The 25,684-nt window shown below is 35.9% G+C and overlaps 1 long non-coding RNA gene across 6 annotated transcripts in view; it reads left to right on the forward strand.

Annotated features, from left to right (window-relative positions):
- The first annotated feature begins 757 nt into the window (after positions 1–757).
- The window catches only part of LOC104145945 (uncharacterized), a 48,031-nt gene continuing 23,104 nt past the window's right edge, over positions 758–25,684 (forward strand). For 2 of the 6 annotated variants that reach the window (XR_694498.2, XR_694492.2), the window contains exons 1-3: positions 758–892; positions 7,705–7,842; positions 21,390–21,613. This is a non-coding gene — a long non-coding RNA (uncharacterized lncRNA). The other 4 variants (XR_694495.2, XR_694494.2, XR_694493.2 and 1 more) reach the window with 4 other exon arrangements.

A 25,684-nucleotide genomic window follows, 5' to 3' on the forward strand; every position in this document is an offset into this window, starting at 1 on the left:
AGTGTGACAAGACCTGAAGCAATAAACAAGCCTTAACAAAAGTTAATAATGGAATAACAGCAAACCCTTTGCCTGAAGTCAGAAGTACCTGCTGAATGAGTCAGTGACAAGACATTAGTGAATACTTTTCATTCCTATTCTAAATGTGAAAGGCCTCATCACTATTGTCCCTTAGCTGCCTGTAGCTTCTTAGTACAAGGGATTTTTTTCTTGTCTGTGACAGTAGCAGTGGAAAAGTGAAACTAATGGGAAACGATAAGGCTATGAATTCATATTTGTTGCTGCTTGTGCTAGTAGTGGTTGCTGCAGAAGTTGTCCCTGATTCCTTTTGTCGAGGCAATCTTTTGTGTACCCACTCATGGAAATCTTTTCCTATATTTACTCAACACATAATAATTTTTCATTCCTATAGAAATGCTCAGTTTGGCTTTCCAGTACAGGTAGAGGAAAGGTATACAAGCAAACAGAAATTCTTGTCACCTAGGTAAAGCTTTCTTGTCTAAATTTTCCTGCTGGTTCTTTGGTATTCCTGAGAAATGGCTAAAGGGACCAGTGGCTCCAGCAGCAGCAATAATCAGCCTTTTTGTGAGTTCAGTTTTGTCTTGCTTCCCGTCTGAGTCAACAATTACTACTGCTCATACCAAAAAAGGACAGCAGACCAAACTGACTTTTACCTTTGGCCTCTTATTGTTCACTGTGATTGGCAGCTTAATTTGCCCTGGCCATAAGAAGGGCAAACTCCCGGTAAGTGTCCTGAGGCAACTCCACCACTTTTGCTTGGTAAATTTGCCAGCTGGGTTTCAGGTTTTTTTATTTGTTTGTGGAGCTCCACTGAAGATCAACAGCAGAATGTGCATGTCAGCTTTTTCAGGTGTGGAGGTGTCCTCTCAGGGTAAGTAGCTTTTTAGGTTAATACATTTGGGGTAATAATATCATTACTATGGTAATGATATAATATGTGTCACATTTGGGAAAGAGAAATTACACATAATTTCTGTTTGCTTCTTGCCTGTTTCTATAGTAACAAGTCTAGTAATTCTCATTAATGACTAGGTTGTTAGCATTGTTATTTTTGGTAATTCCAGGTTATTAATGTCCTTAGTTCTTCTGCATATTATTGATGACATAATCTGAATGGCTGTTAAATAAAAAAATAGGTCCACTTTACTAAAACCATCTTTCACAAAAATCAGAGGGTATTCTTTGAAGCTAGTTTTAAAATTAGTGCAGAATTAAGTTGAGAGAATGAAATCATTAAATTGTTTGGACTAGAGGCAAAATTCAGACTGGCTGGTAAACACGATTATTAACACAAACCACATAACTCTGATGAAAGTGCTGACATTATCATTTAACATTTCAGTTTGCCAAGTTCATCTTTCCACTAGAAAAGACATTTCCCCCCACTGAATAAAAGCAGTAAAGCAATTTCAGGCAGAGCAGTTATCATTAGCTCATTTACCATTGGGATTAGAGGTTAAAGGTTGTACCTAGGTGCCGCAAGGTCATTATTATCTCGTGATGGTAACTATACATTCTGTTACGTTTTATTATCCATAAGAGCACACAGCACATTAAATGTCTATGTGCTAAAGAATTTATAATATATTCTTCTAATCGTACTTCACATTAAGAATGCATTTATAATATTTCCCTTCTAAAAAGTCATACAGATGCAACAAAGTAATTCCCAAACAATTTAACCTATATTATTTTCTTAAAGGAATTTTATATTATGCTTGTAGCAATGTGCTCCTTGGCACTTTTTCTCTATAAACATTTACTCTTGTGCATACTTTTACCTATTGACTGGTCACTTGAATAAAGTCACATGCTGCAGTGTCTGCAGAAACAGGCTTAGTTTAACTTACTTGTTTTAACTCATTTTCTTAAAAAGGCCTTTTTAATGGCATTTCTTGAAAATGCTTTGATAGTACAGTTTATAATACCTTTTATAAAGTGTTATTAGAGTACATAGTGACATCTTGCAACCATTTAGCAAACATTAATAGAGCATTTATAACCTCTCTCAATTTAAAAAGTTAACATTATCTTTCTAGGCAATACCGATCAGTAGAAGTTAATGATTTATGCCTGCAGTTGGGGACTTCTTTATTATGGGTTTTGGATTAAAAATCCGGGTTAAAGCTGAACTTCAAGAGAAAAACAGAAGACTTGGAAGAAAATGAAAGAAAAAATGAAAGTAAAACATCCTTATCCCTTATTATTCCCAATATTAAAAAGTTTACCTTGAACAAATCTATGCGTAGATGCATAACACTTTAGACTGTACTTTACAGTAGTGATGACAAAAACTGGTTAACTCTCTGCTTGAATAAGCATCTCGATCCTGTAAGCAGGAGAGCAAAAACCACTGTGAGGACAGGGAGAATTTTCTTCCAGCAGGCCTCTGGAACTGGACTATACAGCATATCCTGCTTCTATTCATACTCTGTTAGCACAGCTGTAACTTACAATATCGTCAAACATCGATAGCATCTGCCTAATCTGATACACATATTTACACACACAAAGAAAAAAAATCTTATCTCAATACCTGCTATATGAAGAAATCCACTTAATTGCTTCCATATATTACAAATCAACTTAGAGCTTACTTTCACTGCAGGCTACTGTACTGAATTTATGGAGCTGAGAAGGATAATTTATTTTAATTAATCATTTCCTATCCTAAATATTATTCACGTTAAACATCTTTTCTCCTTATATTAAAATATGTATTTTAATATTTAAAATTATTATGTAAAATAATGCTTTAAACTTCTGAGAATGGATGCTTAGACCTTCTGTCCTTCCTTTGGACAAAGGAGATGAACTAGTCAACTCTCTCTAGAAAGAAGAGCTGTTGGAGGCAGAAAAGATTGTGGCAGAATGCACAATGCTATAACTGTAACTAGTTGCCAAATGACGCTGCGGGTCAACAGCCATTTAGCATATATTAAAGCGATGCGTAGGCTGCTGCAGTTCATGCCAAGACCAATGAATAACCCTTGCTTGGAAAAAGGAGCTTGGCTCATTTGCAGCTCATTTCAACCTACTGTGCTTATGGATTCCTATCATATCCTAGGAATGTACTATGTGTTTTCAGATTCTTTACTGTAAAAAGAGAATCAACAGTAAAGAATCATTTAAGAGATGGATCTGTGAAAACTGCAATTAAATCAAACATACATCATTAGTTTTTCAGCTATAAATTTTTACACACAAAATCAGATAAAGAAAAATTAATGAAATTTATTTGAAAATATCTAATGTTTTTGCTGAAAATTCCTTCAGATACCTTTGTCTGTAGAAGATAAGAATTTTCAACCACTTTTTGGCAAATTTTAAGCATCTGAAACAGAGGAATTTAATGGGAATGTTCAGCACAAACAGTTTAAATACAAGCTAACAAATGAACATTAGTGCTAGTCAGACATTTTCTGACAAAACAGATTGTAACTAGGTTTTGTCAAAACTGAGACACTTGGCAGGAGGGTTTCGAGCAAGATGAAATTTCTCATCAAAACTACAGTCAGCCTGATCTCAAAGGAGGCCACTGCTTACAGGATGTTAAGGAAACTTCAGGCTCATTATTAACCGCACCACCTCCTGCGTACTTATTTGAAATTTGCTAGAGACAAACAGCTTGGCATCTCTCACACACCTTTTGATGACCAGCAACTCTAAACAAATGGTAAGTGCAAATTTAACAGTTTATCAGTACCTTTCATGAACAGGGTTGGAATTGGCCCTGATGTTTTGGACTCTGGACATGTTCTGCATGATACATACAACCTCATTTATCAAGAATTTATCATAGAATGAAGGTAAAGAAACAGAGATTCAAGTTCTTGTTCTGCCACATTTAGGAACTGAAACCTTTTCTGGTGGGGAAGGTATAACCAAAAGGCTGACTGCTATTCTATGCTCTCGGCCCCTCCTGCCAGAGCTGATTAATCCTAGCTCCTCTGCAGTGGAAAAATCTCTTCCCCCAAAAGTAATAATTTGCCCCAAGATGAGGCCAATGTAGAAGTTCTTATAAGATTTTGTGTAACTGGAAGATGATTTCTTCACCACCTCCATCTCTGCTTTTTTATTTCATCTGTACCAGTAAATGAACTTGTAAATCTTCTGAATTCATGACAGCAACTCAAATAGTAGGAAGAACAAATTTATTATCTTTCTATAGTCTTCTCTGGCCCAGTTCCTACTTGGGAGAATAAACTGGGGAGCAGGGAAAAGGGAAAAAGAGTGACTTCATTGTATAGAGCAAATACACTTCAAAATCACTTTCCTTTCTACAGGTTTTACTTTAAAAACACCATTACATTCAGTGGTAAAACCCCACAAACTTCAGTAGCTTCCCTAACAGCAAAATAACATTGTATTAGTCTAATAAATAATGTATATCCTGCATAATTTTCTGGAGTTTTCTGTTTTGTCTTTTGGGATTTTTTGAGCTTCTAATTAATTTTTTGTTTTAAAACAAAAGGTAGAAAGCTTTTGTATCAAAATATTTTTCATAGTAATCTGCTTCTCCTTACTTTACCAAGCACTGTCCTAACACTGAAAGTCTTTCCAGTTTCAGTTCAGATATCTTAACCTCAGTCCATTTGCTATTTTTGATATAACCTTCTATACTGCTTAGGCAATTTAGCTGATAGGAATAGATACACAAGCTATTTTTTGCCCTTCCAATAAATTTAGTGGGTTTTGGATTATGCCCTGTTCAGATAATTTAAGCAGCAATATTATAGTTTAGCAGTGGCTGCTAACTTTAACCTTCGTCCTACAAATGTTAAACCATGCTTCATTTTAAGTCTAGCCTTTTGTGCTGATATTTAAATATTTTCATAGGAACACAGTTTTAAGAGTACTTGCCAGTGGTGTTAGTTTGGTTGCTAAGCTTGCTTTCCTTTTACTCATGTGGGCAAAAAGATATATTTAGGGCTCTTTTTTTGGTTAAAAAAGTGCTAATGGGGGAGGTATTACATTCCTTCAAGATGAATACAGTACTTCTAATTTTTGGCACAAAACGTTCATCTCCTAGCGTTATGACACTTATCAGGCCTTGAGATCTTCCATGGCCAGGACTGACATAATATGTCAAACATTTACAAAACTGCATTTTCCGAGTGCTTTTAGAATGAATGATGTAGCACCATTCATGCAGTAACAGCAGATACCATGAAGTATCCTACACAGACAGATTCTCCAAAATGTGGCAGCTATTGGAAAATTCTTATTATACTTAAATTCTTTAAATGAGCTTTCAGTAAAGTTTCATCTTACTTTTGAAAGTTTCTACTGATTTTAGACTCATAAAGGAATAGCCCTAGTATCGCTGAAAAGTTCCTCTGTTCTTAGTCCGTCTTTTCTCAGTGAACTATTGTTCACTGAGAAAGAATATCTCTAATCTATTATATTTCCAATAGTTTGAGAAACAAAATACTGACCACTGGTTGTTTTCACGCATATTCACATTATATTAGCTACTGACCATCGTGCTGATATTGTCTCCTAATGCTCTCCTACGTGTATTCATCTGTATTTTTTTATCTTATACTGTCCTATGCCTGACATGCTTACCATTTGTCTTGCAGTTCTATTTCCAAAGCACACAACACAATAAGGTCCTGTCAGTGCTTGGAGATAAGTGCTATAGTAAGAGAAAGCAAGGATGAACTACAAAATGCTATTTCAGATGTTGTGATCTCCTCCTGTACAAGTGTTTTTTGTCAGTGAAATGATTTTATTGCATTTCTCCATATTTTAAAGAACCATTAGCTATTTTTAGAAAAAGTAAACTGCACAGTGCAAGATTATATACTTATTCACATTACACACATTAATTCTACTGCTAGTAACTGATTAGTGTTGTAGTAGCTTTATAACAGAGAATTGAATTCAAAGCTGGAACCATAAGCTATGCAATTTCATAGCAAAAGCTGTTCTCAGAAAACAGAGTCTGAGCATGTTTTGTAGAAGCTCTGAATTCATAGGCATTTTTATGAAATAAAACGTCAGTTCCACACTTTTAAAGGTTCCTCTGCTCTACAGTATAATATGTAGCAGTGCTTTTTGTGCATTAACAATAATAATGCTATGAAAATCTAGCTCAAAATGCTGACATGATGTAAATTAGCATACCTTTATTAAAGTTAATAAAGCCCCAAAGGCAACCTGGAGTCACTGAGCATCAAATCCTCTGTTTCTTTTTTTATAAAGTTTTCTTTGAAAGATATCAGGCATTTCAAACTATGAATGCCCTAAACATTTTGTTTCTTTTCCAAGTGTCTTGTCATAAACTGTACTTCATCACCAGCTGATCATCACCAAATGCACAACAAGCTGGTTGGCTTTCCAGACTCTGAAATCTCACATTGCATTGCCTTCAGTAAATAAATTCTATTTCTGTGTTAAGTGATATTTCTTTCTTTTTGTCTACTGACCGTCTTTTAAAATCACAGAACCATAGAAAAATAGGACTGGAAGGGACCTCAGGAGGTCACCTAGTCCATCCCCTGCCTAAGGCAAGATCAACTGTACCTATATTACTCCTGACAGATGTTTGTCTAACCTGTTCTTAAAAACATGATAAAATGATGGAGTCCCAAAGTCTCCTCAGACACGCTATTCCAGAGCTTCTCTGTCTTTACTATTAGAAAGTTTTCCACAGAGTCTAACCTGATTTTTTTTTCCTGAATTTAAGCCCATTACCTCTTATCCTATCCACAATGGACATTGAGAATAGGTTCTTCTTTTACCCTGTGGCAACCTCTTAGATGAAGACTGTTTTCTTTGTGGGTGAAGCAAGCCCATTCTTTCATGTTTCCATAGGTCATGTTTCCATAGGTCATATTTCCATAGGTCATGTTTCCAAGACTTATGATTACTACTGTTGTTGTTTTCTAGCTTCTCTCTGGTCAGTGTGAATCTTGCGCTGCAGTCTTCAGTTTTCTGAGACCACAGTGAGGCTGATTAGAGCAGAAAGATTAAGTTGCACAATGATGTTATTAAACTATATAAAAGATGCTGGAGCTCCTTGCGCTGCCACTGAGATGAGGTTAAAGGCAATCTGCACGTGCAAGAATAAATCCAGTAGCTGATATTGCTAATATAGTGTGATGGTGCTCTGCAGGCTGAAACTGGCAGCAAAATCTTCCAAGGAATTAGTGGTGAAAAAAATCATGTCCTCTGACAGGAAATAGATAACCCAGATAGATGTTTTGGAAAACCAAGGGGCTCTCCTTAGGACCTAATTGATTTCACACTTACTCAGAAGAATATTTCTGTATTTATGCTGGACCTAATGGAGAGTAAGAGCAAGCACTCTTTGCTATCCATGAGCAAATAAGCCATGTTTACTATGCAGTTCTAAGTTTTCTTGCTCGCTTAATTTTTTTAGCCTTAAACATACAAGATTTCTATATCTTATTCTTTCAGCTGAAATCTGTTGATCTTCAATACCTTTTTTTAGCAAATTCAAGTGAAAATATAAAGTGTTTTCAGTATGAACACATTTTTTGCATTGTCCATGAAAGACAGTTCTACACAGAACACAAAAGTTATTTTAAATGATTAACTTAAAAATGACAACAAAAGTAAAACAAAATCCAAAGCATGTTACTGCCTTTGGAAGCAGAAATTCCTGCAGAAAAACAGCTAATAACTTTATATAACTTTTTTGCTGTGCTGAAGCTCAAGATGGCCAGCTCTGTGGCTTCATATGACTTCCAGTGCACTTGGGCCTGAAATGTAAGTGAAGACCAGGCATTGCAGACAACAGCGCTAGAGGATGGCAATTGAAAGTTCAGAGCATGTGAACTCTGCTGAAAGGTAAATTGGTTTTCAGACTCTTTATATACATCTGAATTCTGCTAATTATTATTGATAATTATGTATTTTCTGATCCAAAGCATGGAAATAGTTTAGCTCTAAATAAATTGCTAGGAGTTATTTAGATTTTATCCACCTATACAGATGTTTTTAAGCAATACCAGGCACTGCTGCTTAATGTGTAATAACTGCTCAGTAATATCATCAGAACGCTAAACCTCTTTTATACTCAATAAACCTGAATGGAGGAATATGAATCCTTCCATTACATATGGCTGCAGCAGCGGCTGCTGGTGATGCAGGGCCAGGTCTTGCTGCCAGGGCCTGTCCTACCGCCCATGGTGAGCAGGGGGCACCCAGGGTAACCCCAGCCCTGGGCATCGGGTGCCTCTACAGGGCTGGGGCCGGGCTGGGCTCTGCTGGGTGGTAGGTAGCTCACGGGTTGAGTCAGGGCTCTGGGTACAGGCACAGGCATGGATAAGATGCAACTGCAGAGTAGGTGAGGCAGAGGTGAGAGCCTCAACTTTTTAAGTTCCCAAAGGGCAGAAGAGCAGACCCTCACCAAGGATTTTTCCAGCTCTTTTCTTCACAAGAACTCTTATCCGTTGGCGTTGAATGCTGTCAGCTAAATGCTTTGGAGGGAATTTGACAATGTAAAAGGAAAGTCCAAAATGTGGAGACTGAAGCAGGAACTCTGAGATCTCAATTCTGCACCTCGGAATATAGGGTCTGGAAGCAAGACTGGTATGTCCAGCTGATCTGTGACTAAACCAGTTCATCAGCCATTTCCCCACACAAGCATGCAGTGCACAAATTTGAACAAGTGGCAGGAGCTTCGTCGCAAGGGACCTTCCTCAGTGCTACACTGCACAGAGGGGAGAATTCCTCCCTGACTACTTCACGTATATGGATCTCATGTATAACCTGGCTGGTCTGGTTGTGGGTCCTAGGATTTGGCCGTCAAAGGGTGCAAGAAAGCATGAATGCCAAACTGACTTTTTCAGAAACTAGCTCTTCAGAATTATGCAAAAAGGGTGCATAGTTTGTGGGAGTGCTTGCTTGAAAAATATCAACATACTGTACTCCACACTTTTCAACCTGTTCAGGTGAAAATGCAGACCTAGTGCCATTTGCAAGTAGGTCAAACAGCTGTAAAAAATCCCAGAGTTTAATACTATACAAGTGAAAGGATAGTTTATGTTAAGCCTTCATACAAATGGAAGACATACGAGGCAAATTCCTGACCCTGTTGAGGTCTACAGCAAATCTTCCAAGGTGCCAGAATTACTCGCTGATTTTTTTTATCTATTAGGAGCTTGAACTGCCAGACCAGTCATCTTGGAACATAAAGGTGAAACCACAGTCAAGATCACATGGATAAGTAATATGTCCCTTTCATATAAAGAATTCAGAGAACATCTGACTGAATGACAAGCCATTTTTCAGAAAACTGTATTCTGCCCTTTTAAGTACATCTATTTATCATATTTTTCTTAGTATACATTTCTTACTAGTAGAACATGCTATTCTTAAGTTACATTACCACTGTTTATCTATCCCTGGTCCCTCCTCTCCTAAAATCTTCTAGTGCTGAAGAGACAGCAAGTGTTTGGTGTTTGCATAACAGAAGCTGAGGCATTCATTGAGATGTACTCTGCATGTACATTCTTTTTGTTACTGAATGTGATAATAGAAGTAGAGTGTGTTAAGGAGCCAATTCTTTCATACAAGACAGCCTGTCATACAGACTGTCCCTCTTCAGTGGATTACATTACAACTAATCAAGTGTTTAAGCTCCTTTTAATGCTTTGCTTTCTGCCCACAGGTAATCTTGTGCAAGTAGCAATGAGACTGCATTGCATGATATGAAAGCATTCTTACAAATACTTCTCAGGGACAGAGTTCATTACACATCACTGTGACTCTCAGAACAAATTATACATGTTTTATGTAGTCCAAGTTGCTATGGTAAATATTTTCTTCTTTAATAGTTAATAAAATGACATAGACAGAAGAACATATGTAAAACTTGTTTTGAAGGAAAACAACACTATCTTAAGCATAATGAACTGCGGCATCATTTCAAAGTTTTTTAGTAAATAAACCACAATAATTCCTTCCATTAAACCAAAACAAAAACAAAACAAAAAACAAAAGATTTGAGAGAATTTCTCAAATATGAAAATTCTTCAAGTGCAATACAATTGAAATGGCCAAAAGGTGTTATGTTAGGAGCACAGAAGAAATGTATCATATATCATACAAGCGCTAGCTTGACTCAGCTGACACAGAGGCCAGAAGTTCACTGTTCACCCTTTGAAATGAAAAATTACAAATAGGATCATGGGATTCCATACTTTTCCTTCCAATATTCACACTTACCATTCTTACAGAAGACATTCACAGTCAGGCTAGGGACTCAGCTTAGAATCTTAAAGTCCACTTGTTTTATTCCTTGTACATGTATTGCTACTGGCAGTAATGATTCTGTTTCTGCCTCTGCGTTGCTACAGCTCCTGAAAGTAGTGTTTGCAACTTAACACAAGTACAATCTCAGAGAATTGGTTATTAATCTTACAGTTCAGCCTGAACAAGCAGCAGCTCTTGAAGAAACAACACTAATGCTTTGCTTCAGAGAAGAATTACTCTGTTTCAGCCCACTCTGATGTTGGCTCTTTCTCAGCCCAAAGTTTTAAAGGATTGACTGACACACCGGGAGGTAGAACCTTTTTTCGCTGTCTGTTCCATGAAGGCTAAAAGATAAATGCTGCCTACCTGATTCACTTCCAGCAAAGCAAGCAGCCTAGGTAGGCGTAAAAAAAAACTGTTCTATGCCCACCCTTCCTCCTGCTTAGCTGTAGAACGGGGATGCACCTCTACAATTTCAGTGAAGGCAATGGCTTTGGAGATGTGACTCAGGTGGAGGGAAACCTTGCTATCTGAGTATACTAATTACAGTAGAAGATTCTTGCCAGCACAATAACCCTTGCTCAGGGATGCAACAGGAGGCATCTTTCGAATAAAAGTATGTTTTCAGAGCATTGCATCTAAGTGTTTCAGGAAAGAGCATAAGCTATTTAGCGTTTCATACTAATATTAGCCAATATTTCCAGCTTCTGGTACAGGCAAGTACAGTACACTTCAGGGGTAGTTCAAATCACTTGCTTTACATCTATTGGTTCTTCTGGCTTTGAATAAAATGTAGAACAAAGGTCCTGACTGTGAGTGGTTTCTAACAGTCTGTAACTTATATATTTCTGGATATTTTTCAAGTATTTATTATGTTACCTACATGAGATTCTAATTTGTATATTTTTATTGTGAATCCACTTAAAGCTTCTTCGGTAATTTTGTATGACTAATACTCCTTATTTCCTGTTGTAAACTGTTGTGGAGTGATCTTTTATACTGCTGGTAGTCACAGGTTTTCACCCATGAAAGTAGCTGGACTTCAACAAAGCATATCGCTATACCTATAGAGCTTGCAAAAACGGTGCCTTGTTTTGTATTTATGTCCTTTTGGCTGGAAAATGTAAATTCACTATCCTCATTACCATTGTATTCAAGTTTATGTTAATGAGGTGTTAATGTCTCTAGTTGGTAAGAATGATCCAGAGAGTGAATTTTCATGTATACGTTGGAAACAAGGGAAAGCTTTTGCGCTAATTATTATTACATTGTAAGATCTGAAAACATTCTTTAGTTCATCATCCCCAAATAAGACATTTTTCAGCTTAACCGGTTTATTTTCACTGCATTCCTTAAATTTGAAAAAGGAGGGGCTATCAACCAATCTAGAGAATATCACAAATTGTTGCAGTCACTTAAGTCTTTCACAGTAAACTGAAAGTCTAAACAATAAAAACAGATAAATAGAGGAAATGTCAAACTGAATTCTGGGTAATGATCAGATCAGCATGCTTTTATACAATTTCCATCACTTTGAATTTTAAATCACCTTTTAAAGGGCACTAAAGCATTCTTGCAAATTAGTCTGCACTCCAATTAATGCACCCAACATGACAATACGACCAGTTTCAGCTTGGCTAAGCAGACCAGTCAACCAGGAGGATGTGACTTGAGGACTTGGAGAGCCTGTGCCTCCACCTTTTTTTCTTCTCTCTTCACAGCAGCTTACATCCAATTAGGCCAGTTAATCTGCCTAAAACCAGTGGAAAAGAAGGATTTCTCTAATAACGATGAAGCGTAGTTTGGAAGAACATGCAGAATAAGGCTACTCTTTACAAAAGACAAAAAGTTCCAAGATTTCCCTCAGTCATGTATCTTAAAGAGGTATTTCTCTTGGTCAAGACCAACCTATTTTTCTCCCCAGGGATTTTAACTTTAACAGACCTTTTTGTGACATTTGTTAGCATGTAAAGGATTTCTCTTTTGTCTATTTATTTTTCATACTGTGCTCATTTCTGACATCCATTAAATTTTATAAGAGTAGACTGCAAGCAGTAGTGATGAGAAGTGCCAGGTCCCATTACAAGAAAACGTTCATAAATAGAAATGACTTTGTGTTTTTCAATCAAGAAGTAAATAATACTCACATGAATATATAGGTGTTTGAGCAGCCTAATCTGCAGTTTTGGAAAGGAAAATTGAAGGGGGCTGAAAAATAAATTACAAATATATGCTCATATGTGAAACACATTTTAACAGCTTAATACCGAAAATTCTTGCAGAATGGATAAACCATTTTACAGAGTATTTAGTTCACTCACTTCAGAAAAAAGAAACACTAAACCATCTCTGTTCTCTTTATCATTATCACTGGTGCAGGGGAACTACATGGTATACTTATACCCACAGCACAATATTAAGACTTTCTCATTTCTACTGTGGTTCACCTACGGTATTTGATTCAGTTTTCTATGTAAGCTTCTAAGATGTTGTATTTCAACAAAGTCAAATGAGAAGCATTCAATCAGATGCAAAAAAAAAAGTATATGATATGTTTTGGAGTTGCTTCTATTTATCCTCACAGAACTCACAATGTTCCTTGACTGCTGCTTTTTTTTTTTTTTTCATCTTGAACTAAGATTTTGGGGAGGGCTTCAGTGCCTGTTGCTCATCAAGGGCACCTAATGCAGTGGCAGCCCAAGATATTAGTTTGTGTTCCTGTGGCAAAATGTTGGACTGTTCAGAACTGATTGGCATACCTAGGTAGCAGTACTACAAAATAAAAATAATACAACAGGCCTGAAATGTTTTTTTAGAATAAAAAAAAAATGTGTTATAAAAGTTTAATGATGCTGAACAGAACTCAATGTAAACACATAGAATTTTATAAGTCAGAATTAATACCCCCTTATTCTTACATAGCAATTCTTATTCAACTTTTCTCAATACGGGTGAAAGTCTTTTAGAAAGGTCTGTCTCTCTATAGCCGTTCGTTAGGCAATTTCCCCCCCTTCTTTTTTCATCAAATCAATTATTTAAAAAGTCAGAATGATTCACCTAAACCTTACAATTTTGACCTTGTTCTATTAAACTATCATATTCTTCAAAATACTATCTTTTGGAGCAAGTAAGATAATATAGTAAAAGCATAATGTTTCAACTTCACAGAAATGAAATGTTTCAACAATTTCCCACCGAAAAGTTTAAAAGAATCTAAAGGATTCTGCAAAACATTGTCATTTTGTACAAAACTCTTCCACTGGAAATTATTCACACAGCTCTAGCAAAGCCTTGATTTGTGCACGTAGTTCAAATGCATAGAGCTGGAAGTTTATAACAGTTTGAGCACCAACAAGTCAGTAGCAATGCTTACTCAACGGTACTATTCTTCTTGACAAGCCTAGCTAAGCTGAGTTCCGGGAAACCTATATTTAACCAGTAGTAAAAGAAAGAAGAAATTGTCAGCGCTTAATTTTTTGCAGTGCTGTCAAATTAAAATATTTTCAAGAAAAAAGTAAGTACTAATTCTCTCTGTTCTCTAAGAGAAAAAGTTAGATATTTCCCCCTTCCACAGGTGGACAAGCTACAGTATGGAGAGTTAAGTGCCTTGTATAGGGCTATATAACTTGGCATGAACCAGCTAGAATCAGATTTTTCCTACCTTAGGAACAAAACCTTGTGTTGCTTCTTTCACAAGCCATTGCTGTTAAGAAATTTCAAATAATTTTTTCTTGGAGTCTTTGGCTTTGACTTAATTTGTTGAGAAACCTGCAAAGATTTATTCTTTTTCGGCCTCAATGTTCTAAGAAAAACACTGTGTTCATAATGAAACTGAAGATTTTACTGCTCTTTTGTCCAAGTGAGAACCCATCAAAGGAATGAGATTTGTAATGGGCTATTTATTTAGACATCATATATAGCATGTGTTCTGTTGATATTCCACCCCACCTCTCTGAAGAAGCAGACAGCTATAAGGCTACAAGTTGGGCACCACTTGATTTTGCCTTTCCAGTAGATATCTAAGAGGCAAACCTTCTCCATCTCTTCAAATAAAGTATCTTCCTCAACAAAAATGGAATTATCAAGGATTTCCAGTTCCAGACTCTGCCATGCTTTCTAGACATGAGACAATTCTGAGCGCTTTAACAGATAAACCACTTGGTGGATCAGCTAGACAACTACCAATTTCACCACAGTTCAGCTTGATCTGCCCCCCAGCTCCCTGCCTAAGCTTTCTACTTCTTTGAGTCATGTTGAAAAGCCAGTTTCTCTAGCTATTGTTTGGAACTAGTTGTCTACTCAGCTGCCCCAAAATAGTGTTTTCGCATATTGATCTAAGTTTAATCTAAATACTTTAACTGAAGGAAGAGACCAATAGCATTGCTGAGCTATTTTTCATCAGCCCAGCTGCACCTTGGCAACAAGTTTCTTACGTCATTTGACTTAGCTGATAAGAGAAGTTAGCGAAGTGTTGCCGATTTATATAACGCTTTACAGCTGCAGAGCCTATATTCTAAAAAAAATTAAGACAATCCAGACCCTATAAAAATCCACATACCTCCAGTTACCAAGGGACATTAATTACTAAGCACTGGCCCTCCATTCTACTGTGCCAGCTACACCAGTTTTGCTTCTTCATTCATGGATTCAGTTGAGTATGCTCCGATTTTTTTCATGCCAATTTTTTTCACACCTTATTCAACTAAGCTTTTATTTCAAGCTTTGTTTGAAAAGATGGTAAGTATGAAGCGCAAAAGTGAGCTTTAATTCTTTGCAGAAAGTATTTCTATATTATTAGTAGTATTACTGGTAATACTGGCAATTATACTGGTAATATTACCAGTAATACCCTATATCTCATTAACCCCTAGACTACCAAAACTTTACTTCTCAAATTTTTTATTTCCTTCCTTCTCAATTAGTTCCACTTCTGTAGGGCCACGTGTGAAATGGCATGCTACTCAGTATAGTACGAATATTATAATGTCAACCTAAGGGTTAATCTCCAAATTGTCTTATTTCGGTGGTTTTCATTCTCTAATAAATTTTCTTTACTGACAGATCTTCCCTCGGCAGGTTTTATTTAAAACACCAAAAAAGAAGTGAAAGGAATAGTACAGCCTACAATGTATTATTGCAATCAGTGACACTGGTCTTTGTTTCCCTATTCAGAGGCAGAGATATAACAATGTTAAATCAAACCACGCATTAATCTATCACAAACAGGAAGGGAATAATTAAAATAATCAGAGGCCAAGTTGCCAAAACACTTCATGGATGACTGGGGAAATCAGATATATGTGTGCAGTTCCCTGAGGTTATTGTTACCAGAATGTGAGCAAAGCACCTACTGCACAATATATGATATTATAGCAGAAAATTTGCTTTAAAAATGAATGGAAGCACATGAAAGAAAAACTTAGCAACTGCCATACACATACCTAATTGCAAATAGGAACCATTGCATGAAATGCAATTAAACTTCTTGATAGATCAAAGCATTCTTCTGCAATAAAAAAGGAAATATTCTACTATGTATTTAAATAGCATAACCAAAATGTACTAGAGGAGAGCAAGATTACTATAAAACAAAATGAAAATAATACAAGACATGTTATAGGGTTTGCTTTGTGCATCAGCTAGCAGAAGCATGATGCACAGACGCAATTATCCAGATTGACTAATAAAGAAAACTAACTGCATGGCAAGGAAGGTAAACACAATCTAAAAACTTCAAGTGGTAACTGACATCTAATATTTTGCATATGTGTTCACTGAGTTCTAGAGAGAGTGTACACTTATGAATAAAATGACTGTCATCAAGTACCCACTCAGAGAGATTCCTATATTTCTCTTTTATGAGAATTTCTTCTGCAGTGCTTCATGCCAGGAAGCTAGGTGGTCTGGGCAAAGCCCTCTGAGCCAGGAGAGCTCTACTTCTAGTTCAGACTGAGCTACTGGTTTGCTAGGCACCACAGGCAAATCATCTGGCCTCTCTTTGCCTCAGTTGATCTAGATGGAAAATCATGACAAGCAAGAAAACAAATCACCTCAGAGCTTCAGCTAAAAGTCAAAAGTAACATTTGAACTAAGCATTGCTGAAGAGGTCTATTTTATATTTATTTAAAAGAACATAAAAATGCAATTAAAGACTACTTTTTCAGAAACAGCTAGAAGATTTCGATAAAATAGCATTTAGTACATACGTTTACAAAGTGCAGGAATGCTTAATGCAAAAAAGGCAGATTGACACCAATTATATGCTTGCAGAATTAAAATCGTGCTGCTGAAGAAAACTGATAAGAGGAACAATACTAACTCGCTTACATCCAAGAAACCCACCCCAGAAATTCAGCCGGATTACAGCCTATGGAGAGGTTTAAAAGAATTTGTGCAAAAATCAAATCTGTAAACAAAAGGTTGATATTATTTGATATGTTTGCATATAGTTAAAAGTTTTATATTGTTGACATTCTCCCTATATCATACGTAAAGTTTAATATTTACTAAATTACATGCTGTTGTAGATTTATAAAGTGAAAAAATTCTGAATAACTTATCACAAAAAGATTAGTAACATTTGAGAAAAAGTCCTACTCTAAACAACATTTTTCATTTTTGACCCAAACAAACTTACATTTAGGGTAGGCCACATCAGACTATTTGGGTTATGAGATTAGGAAATTACAGTAACTGCTACATCATAATGGAATGAGATAAAATAATAAATAATTTGGGTTTAAAGTGAAAAATACTTTGCAAGTAATTATTCTCAGCTTGTAGATGGTGTCTTTCTATAACCAACCAAGCATATAACAAGAAGATGAAGATGAGGCTTATTTTCACTTCATTTCACTTCTTTGTAATTGACAAGCTCTCACTGGGTGTCAACTTTAAAAGATGACAAATCCTAAATCTTATAGGACTCAATTCAATAGTTCACATCTCTAAACTGTTTGCAAATTAATCTACATTTTCAAATGAATCAGGCATGAAATATAAGATGACATCTATATTACAAAAATATTAATTTCCTTGTCTTTTGCCAGCATTCAAAGATAAAGTTAGCTTTAAAATATTCAATTTGTTAAAAGAATGCATAGAAACGTATAAATTCACAACATACCCTATTTCAGAAGTTTACCTTTGTGTTTTCCTATTTTGTTCCAGTATGCATTAGCTTCCTTTCTCAAAAATGTACCTATTTTGTATTTGATACAGCATGGTAATTATGTTTGAACTACTTTAAATGACATGCTCCAAAACACAAAAAAGATAGGCCAAACCAGAAAAAAAAAGAAATTTGGACTTACATTTTGCTGTTTCCCCAAAACGTATTGGAACTATTCCAAATATGAACAGATTTTGAGAATATTTAGAGCATTAGGAAAGTAGGAAAAAGAACCACCCTTTATTTTCTGGCTCTATTCTTCCTTTTCTAGTAAATTTGGCCACTTAAGCCATCATCAGGGCATAACTTTCTCTCTTTACTAACTGAAAACTCACAAAAGCAAATTTCTTTGTGTATTTAGACTTGTTTTTTTCTTCATCTTGTCAACACACAAAAGTATATTAAGTAAATGCAAGTAAGTCCTTTCAGTCAAGACGTGGAGCAGTTGGAGAGCTGCTTAGAACTAGATGTCCGGATTAGGCACCTCAGTAAAGTAGATCAAAAATTAGCTCAGCACTGTCTTGGAAAATCACTACGCTGTCATTGTGCAACTCAGCTTCACAATATATATGGAGTTTTCACATTTTCAATCCACTGCATCTCTTTTCTGTATCGGTTTTGCTGTTTCTTCAACTGCAAGGAGTACTGCAGTTTCTTACTTATGGACCAGCCTGCTGAGCAGTATCCTCTGCCTCTGTTTACTGAATTAAATGTTAACAATCAGACCATCATTTTAAGCTAAAATGTTTTCATCAATTCATCTTAAAGAAAATTTCGCAAAGCTTTGTCTTTATATTTTTAAATTTTAAAGAGAGGATTTTTGCGACACATTTTGGAAAATAGTCTAAAATCCCTAGCAAAAAACAAAAATAGCTTACCAATTTACATTTAAGTCTTCTCATTGGAGGCTTTTTTTTTTTTTTTAACCTATGGATATTCCACACCAGTAAACTATGCTTCCATTCTTTACAATAGAATATTTTTGTCTATGCCCACAATGCACAGGTTATGTGAAAGTTTATTAGAACTTCATGCAGCATTCTGGAAATAAGGAATGCATGATGACATGGAAAGATATAATGTATGCTATTTGATTATTACTTCAAGTTTTCCATGTAGTGATCCACTCCATCCACAAATTCTATCTCAAAAATTGCTTCAGTAACTTTTATTGCAGTTGAGACCTATTATAGCTGGTATCTATTTATTAAATATTGTAGCTCCTTCCCTTAGCAAATAGAAGTTAATGAAAGGCAAATATATTCATGCGAAATAGAATGTAAACAAATACAGAGAAATAACAGTACAGAAAGTGGAAGTCAAGAATCCTTTACACTTTGACCTCTCTCCTCCATTAAAAATAACAAGAAGGTACTGTGCGCAGGACTGCTTAGTATTTAACAATTAAATCTGATTTAGGTAGGTATATGCCCTCAATTTTCTCTTTTCAACAAGAGAAAGTCTTATGAGCCCTGTTCCCTACAGACATCTTTCCTCCAGCAGGTGCTTAAAATCCTCTATTCCCTCTAGCAACCACTTCTTGTGCATCACAGGACTCTTAATAAGGTTAAGCACAGTTATAGACAAATACAGAGAGATATGTCATCAAGTGTCTCTGAATTCTGAATGCTCATCTTGTCTACAGTGATCTTCAATGAAGTAGTCTTCATTACCTTCTCTTTGTGAAAATATATGAAGAGGTCAGCCTTTTCCTCTCCCATCCCTCTGCTTTCCCTGTCCTCTGCTTTCTCAGGCTGATTCGTTCCTCCTCCTTTTAGTGCTAAAGATCTCTTTGAAATTCATTTATACCTATTGCTTTTGTACATCTTCTTGCATGTTTTGCTGTGATATGTCAACAAGATTCAGTCTAAGGGATTTTAGAGACATTCTATCAGTCACTTCATCATCAGATGCTTGCAAACTCTGTATCTGGTCTTCAGTGTACCAGTATCAAAAGCCATCTTGATGTCCAAGCAGATTATGTTTGTTGCTTCACCCCTGTCAGCTCCCATTGTCACCTCCTCAAACAAGTTAATAACATTTGACAAGCACGGCTTCCCTTTTATAAATGTTCTGGTTCTCTTTGACCAGTCTGCACCTGTGCAAGTATTCTCCCATTTAGTCCCTAATCAATGACCCAAGAATTTCTCCTAGTTGTATATAGTGTTTATGTACTGCAATTTTTAGTTCAAGTCTCTGGCTTGATAATCCTACGCTAAAATATCAGGACACGTTACTTTGAGTGAAACACCTCTAATGTGTATGTGCATATGTATTTATAGCAACCATTGCCAATAACACTTCACGATACGAAGAGAGCTTATTTCATGTGAAAGGGAGAAATATTACATACCAATTTTCCAGAGAAGAAGCAGAGCTTCTCCATAAAGGAGACAGCAAATCACATCTTTTATGCCCAAACCACTGAACTGTCCTGTCACTGGAAATTCTTGTCTTTTGGACAGGGGGAAAGGGATAACTTTGAAGATGTTCTCTAGTTGCTGGTGCAAAAAGTGGTGGGCGACTGCTAGTCGAACAAGCTATCCCCTGCCCAAAATACATCTGTCTAGACTAGTAATGAATAATGCCAAGTTTGCTCCTATTTGCTAGTTTCTCAGGCTTTGGTAGCTCTTGTAGAAATGTATTTTATTGTATGTTAACAAGGCCGAGGTTCCCTATCTTTCCTGAGGATTTCATTAGCAGTGTATGAAATTAATCTTTCAGGTAGAACAATTAACTTAATAGCAAGTTTCTAAATTTCAGCATGTAGGATGATCCATAACAAAGAAATTCTCCAAGCTGAAATTTCAGCACTAGCTGCGCCAGTGTCATTCTTATACCATTACAACTCAAGATGAACAAAACGACCCTGATAAAGATTTAAATGTTCACCTCATTTCACTGATGACAAGCAGCTGCTTTCCCTTTTTAAGTTGTACTGCATTTATGGTTACATAATTAAACTTTCTGCAGAAATGGCACCTGAAGGCCATTTGTGCTGATTTTAAATTATCAAATAACTTCTTCATTTTTACTCCTTTCAAGCTTAGCCAAAATTTCTTGCTAGTAACTCTAGAAAAAAGAAACTGGAGATGATCAGATATTTCTTTTATGGAACATGCAAAGAATACAACAAGGTATATTTCCCTTCCTTGCTTCTTTCAGGCAGCACTGAGCCCTAAAAGATTTCTCCCTACTATCATGTGTCTTAATTAAAAGGTTGCATCCATTAATAATATTTTTGAACAACCCTTTAGCTCTATAGTTCCTCTATCCCTCTGTCTTCTCTTCCGTGATCCATTAAGTGGTCACGTTCCTCTAATCCATTTTATACAATAAAAATGCACAAATAGACAATGATTTGATGTATAAGATGAACTGCAGCCATCTTTTTCTCTTCTCCTCCTTGTACTTCACCCCCTGCCTTCAGTTAGATATAGCCTGTTATGTGCTGGCCAGTTAGTAGACTGAAACATCAAGTCTGTATGAACCGCATATCAAGAACAGAAATATTTTTGAAACAGTTAATGTGAAATGTTTCAAATGATGCATTTTTTATTCATTTGGAAAGTAGAAGGCTCTTCTGTTTTCAGAGGAGGAAAGGCTACAGGAATGTCAGTTGAGTTTAGGGAAGTTTGGAGGAAAAGGTCCCAAGTGGGATTTTAGGATGCAAGCACTACCATCTTCTCAGCTCATGGTTCTATGGTAACTTTTATCAGTCTTCTGAACTGCAACTATTTCTCCAATATATAAATACTTTGAAAGAAAATCTCAAGAGACATATACTATATATCCGTTGAGCTGCAAAATGTGAAGATTTATTCAACACCATTACCTCCAAACATATGTGTCATTCCAAAGAACACTGGACAATGAATGTTCCTATATGTAACAGCTGGATTAACTGGCTAAAAGATATCCTTGAAAATTTGTTCACCAATATATTTTCTGCAATTTCACATTTTAGATTCTCCAAAATTAAAAAAACAATCATGAAGTGGCTTGTACTCCTTTGATGTAAGAGTCTGTACCTACTACATTTAAAGAAGAAAGTGAAGTTTGTGCCATGCTAATGTCTCTGGTGCCTCTGAATACAAAGAGAAACGGAACTGAAAGTTGAGGAGCTCTTGTGGATGATGAATCTGGAACTGGATTTCACCTTTGCCCACCAAAGTGCAGAAAGGCTAGGAGGTAGGCTCTTACACCTACAAGGCCTTCTTAATAATATGTTATTCTTACAAAATACCCTCTAAATTTTTATTCAAAAGACCTATTAGCACCTGTCACAATTATTATTGAACTTTCTAAAAGAATTTAAATGACACCCTAAAGGATGCAGTAAACCACATATATGATTAGAAGGTAGCTTACCTGATTCACAGCATAACAGCTCACTTCCTGTATGTAAAATGGTAAGCACAATGTGGCATAGTTTGTGAAGCAAAAGGATACTCATGTTCAAAAATTGCAGACAGGGCAGTGAAGGATATCTTACTCCCTAGCAACGCAGTCATTCTTCCAGACATTTTGATTGTTTTTCTATTTCTGTCAAAAATCTTTTATTTCTAACAAGAAAAAATATCCAACATTTCAGCTGCATTTCAAAGATTCAAAATTAACTTTCAGGGCTCAAAGTCACCCAAAACTCTACACAGACAGACTAGTGTCCCTAAAGGTAAACTAATTCAGGTCTTCAAAAAACAAGTTAGGCAGTAAAAACTATATATACATATTTTGACCAAGCTTATTGCTAACATCAGAGGCCACAAATCTTGCAGAAGAAGCAGCTGCAGTTCCTCATAGTTGCTCTGCTATGTCTAGATACCAACTTAATTGCAAAACTCTGTCTCAGGCAGTGACTAGCTGAAAAGGCTTGCACAAAGTGAAGTTACAAAAATACTGGGACAAGTACTTTGTGTATAATAAGGTATTCTGGTGACCTATCACTCCTCTACAGAAACAGAGGTTATCTTCTCTGTAGCAAGAGCCATTCATTACATAAATTAATAAACAGGCTGATATGCTTTTTAATTTTGGCAAAAACCCAGCAAATATTTAATCCAGTACTACCTGTGAAGCATTTTTCAGAAAATATTTAACTGAATTACGCAAGGAAAAAAATCTAAATATTCTAGCTTCTAATGACAATTAGAAGCAATCTGCAAAAATGTATTTTTCTTTAAAGGTTAGCTTGACTATAGGTAATAAGGTTCAACAAACCCACCCATCATATTGTCAAAGATTCAGCCCTGGTCATCTGAACAACTTTGAAAAATGTTAAACTGATTCTGACCATTGGTGAAAACCAGAAGTGATTATTAAAAATGACTGAAAAGATAATAAATATTACTATTAATAAAGTATACAAATTTTATGTGATCTTAACAATTATAGGTAAAGCATCAAGAACTGTGTAAAATGAATAACTTTGCAGGTCCAAGTTTTATCTCAGCTGAATATGCCAATGGAATTTAGTAGGGTTTAAATACTTATAGACATGTTCAAAACACCATTACGTAAAAAACTTACCATAGTTGTAGTGGTGAAAACACAGAGAAAGCAATGAATATTGCCTAATGGCTTAGATTTGAAAGTTTGAATTTGAGAATTTAAATTTAGGAAGTTAATATTTTTAAATGTAGAAAAAGAAATTTAAGTAAGAACAAAAAACACAAAAACATGAGCTATTGTAACTTTTTTATACTATTTTGTCACAAAATGTAGAAGACACAGCATATGCCCCCCAAGGAAAAGAAAAATATTTTGTAATATTTTGTGTCAGTCTGAGTACTTAAAACATGACACTAATATTCATTGTAGTATATGAAACACTTCTTTGTTGTCCTTTGAGGAATACGGTTGGTAAATAAACCTGTACCATTTTTATTGTTAATAATTTGAATCTTAATTTTGTTAATTCTCAGGTTAGGAATTAACAGGGACGTATTATGCATGATACAATTAATGAGGCAGCGTTGAAATGTAGTGTATCCAAGGCTTACATAAATTAAAAGCCCCAGTTCTATAAATTCAGTTCATAAGAAGAGCTCCCTGACACTGTGCAACGCCAATTAAAATCACTTACGTTTCCCCTGGGATTAAGGACCTGATTAACTTTTTGCAGGTTCAGAACCTAAGTACTCCTGGATTTCCGGTAAATTTGATGCATTTTACATTTGGCTTTTACGTGGAGGGGAGTAAATGAGTTGGGGTGGGAGGCCTAGAGGCATGCAACGTTTTTGTTTCAACATAGGTTATAAGTCCTTTCCCCTGATATTTGATTGCACTTCACAAACAGGCATCATTTAATACTACAGAAGACAAACAAAACAGTTTTACTGGATGAGCAACATTAAGTTTTTGCAATAGTCAATTTTTAGCAGGTTTTTACAAAAGCTGATTTAAAATATGGGCTTTTCTTTCTGCTGTTCCTGTAGGTGATTTCTGCAGCACATCTACTGATTTTCTTTCAAAATGTTATTGAACCACCAGGGTTATTTGTTATGTTTTCATTTACTATAGTGTCATTTTATTTCAGTGTTGTCATGTGAATAATAGGCAATCAGGGCTGAAACTTTTCAAAATTGCAGCCCTCTAGATGTTACAATTAAATCAATTACAAGCCCAGAATAAACAGTTTTTAATCACATTTCTACTGCATTATACTATTCAATTCTGTTATGATGGAAATCTGAAGTCCATAGAGTACTTCAAGAAAAAATACTACCATTTGTACAAAACTCCCGCTTAGCCTGATTAATAAACTGAAGCTCAGAAAATGATGTGCATGAAAACAGCTGTGCTTACCAATAATGACATTTTATTTTCAATTTTAGTGCTAACACTGTGTCAATCTAAACAATACTTAAGTACATTATGTAAGTATAACAACGGTGACACAACATAAAACAAAATGTAGCACTTTCAGGAAGAATCAAAAGTAAACAGTGCTGAGAGGAAGGCAATTGTAGCTGTGCAGCAGCTGGTGACAAACCATTGCCATCATGAAGAGGAATGTGAGACACAGAAAAACTGTGCTGTCCAATTATGCCATGCAGATGCACTGAAAAGTAAAGCAGAAATTGAATGTAATCCAGTGACATGGTTTTGACGGTAGCAGTATTTTGTGTATGGGCAGACACAGCCAGCAGAAGAGCTTTGTTTGAAATAATAAATTTGAAAAAGCACCATTCACTGTCTACAACATGGCATTCTAACAATTTCACCTTATCGATAATGGTAACTGTGTCTGCATACTACTGAATTACACTGGTCTTTCTAAAAAACATAGCTCCAGAGATGTAATGCTTAAGATTGCACCTTATTATTTTTTTAATTATCTGCCTAAGTTAGATTAAGTTTAAAATATGTGGGTCCAGTGCTTTGGTTTCCTTCCTAAGGATCATGTATGTTTATAAAGGGAAATTACAAGTCTCACAACCTTTCTTTTTGTTCTTATTTAGGCACGTTCAGAGAACAGCTTAACATATTCTATATAAGAGTAACACCAATGACAAGCACTTGTACTAGGCAGCAGCGAAATTATCAAAATAATTCCTTACTTTATTTAAGGATCATGGTGAACACTGATTTCCCGATTTGGGAAACGTTCCAAAACACATTAGCAAATTGAAGCCCTTCATGTACATACAATGCGCATAGTCCTTCCTGTATAAATGCGTGTGCGTGAACAGAAGTCAGGCAAACTGAGCAGGATATTTTTGTGTAGCATTTGGGTCCAAAACCTCATTCAAGAGTCACTGGTAGCTGTTAGAGACAAAGAGGAATTCATGTCAGCAGGAAATGTGTAACAGGTGACCAAAGAAAGCAGCTAAATCTTGTAATACTTGTGAGAGGCAACCTTAGCTGTATACTGTCAAAACTAAGAAGAATCTACATAGCACAGTTGTCTACTCATGAGTACCCCAAAGAGTGACCATAGAGTAGAGTCAAAGACAGAAGAATTAACTGTAGTTGTACATTCAGATAATTTGTTCAGATCGTGCTAATCTAAAACTGAAGACTGCAGAGACAAACAAAATGTAAAAGACTGGCATACTTCACTTTCTTACTCGCTACATTATAACTCAAGTTATAGTTGCAATGTACCTAAACCATGACAAATAAGAACAAATGAATACTACTATCATGTGCCTCTTCACATCTTCAGAAATTTAAAAGACCATGCATTTTGCTCACAAACTTGGAAAAATAATGCCAATGATGTATACAAGACTGCTTATGTGTTCTAGGATTCTAGAT

The sequence above is a fragment of the Struthio camelus genome, chromosome 5 (assembly GCF_040807025.1).
Source record: "Struthio camelus isolate bStrCam1 chromosome 5, bStrCam1.hap1, whole genome shotgun sequence".
Taxonomy (NCBI): Eukaryota; Metazoa; Chordata; class Aves; order Struthioniformes; family Struthionidae; genus Struthio; species Struthio camelus.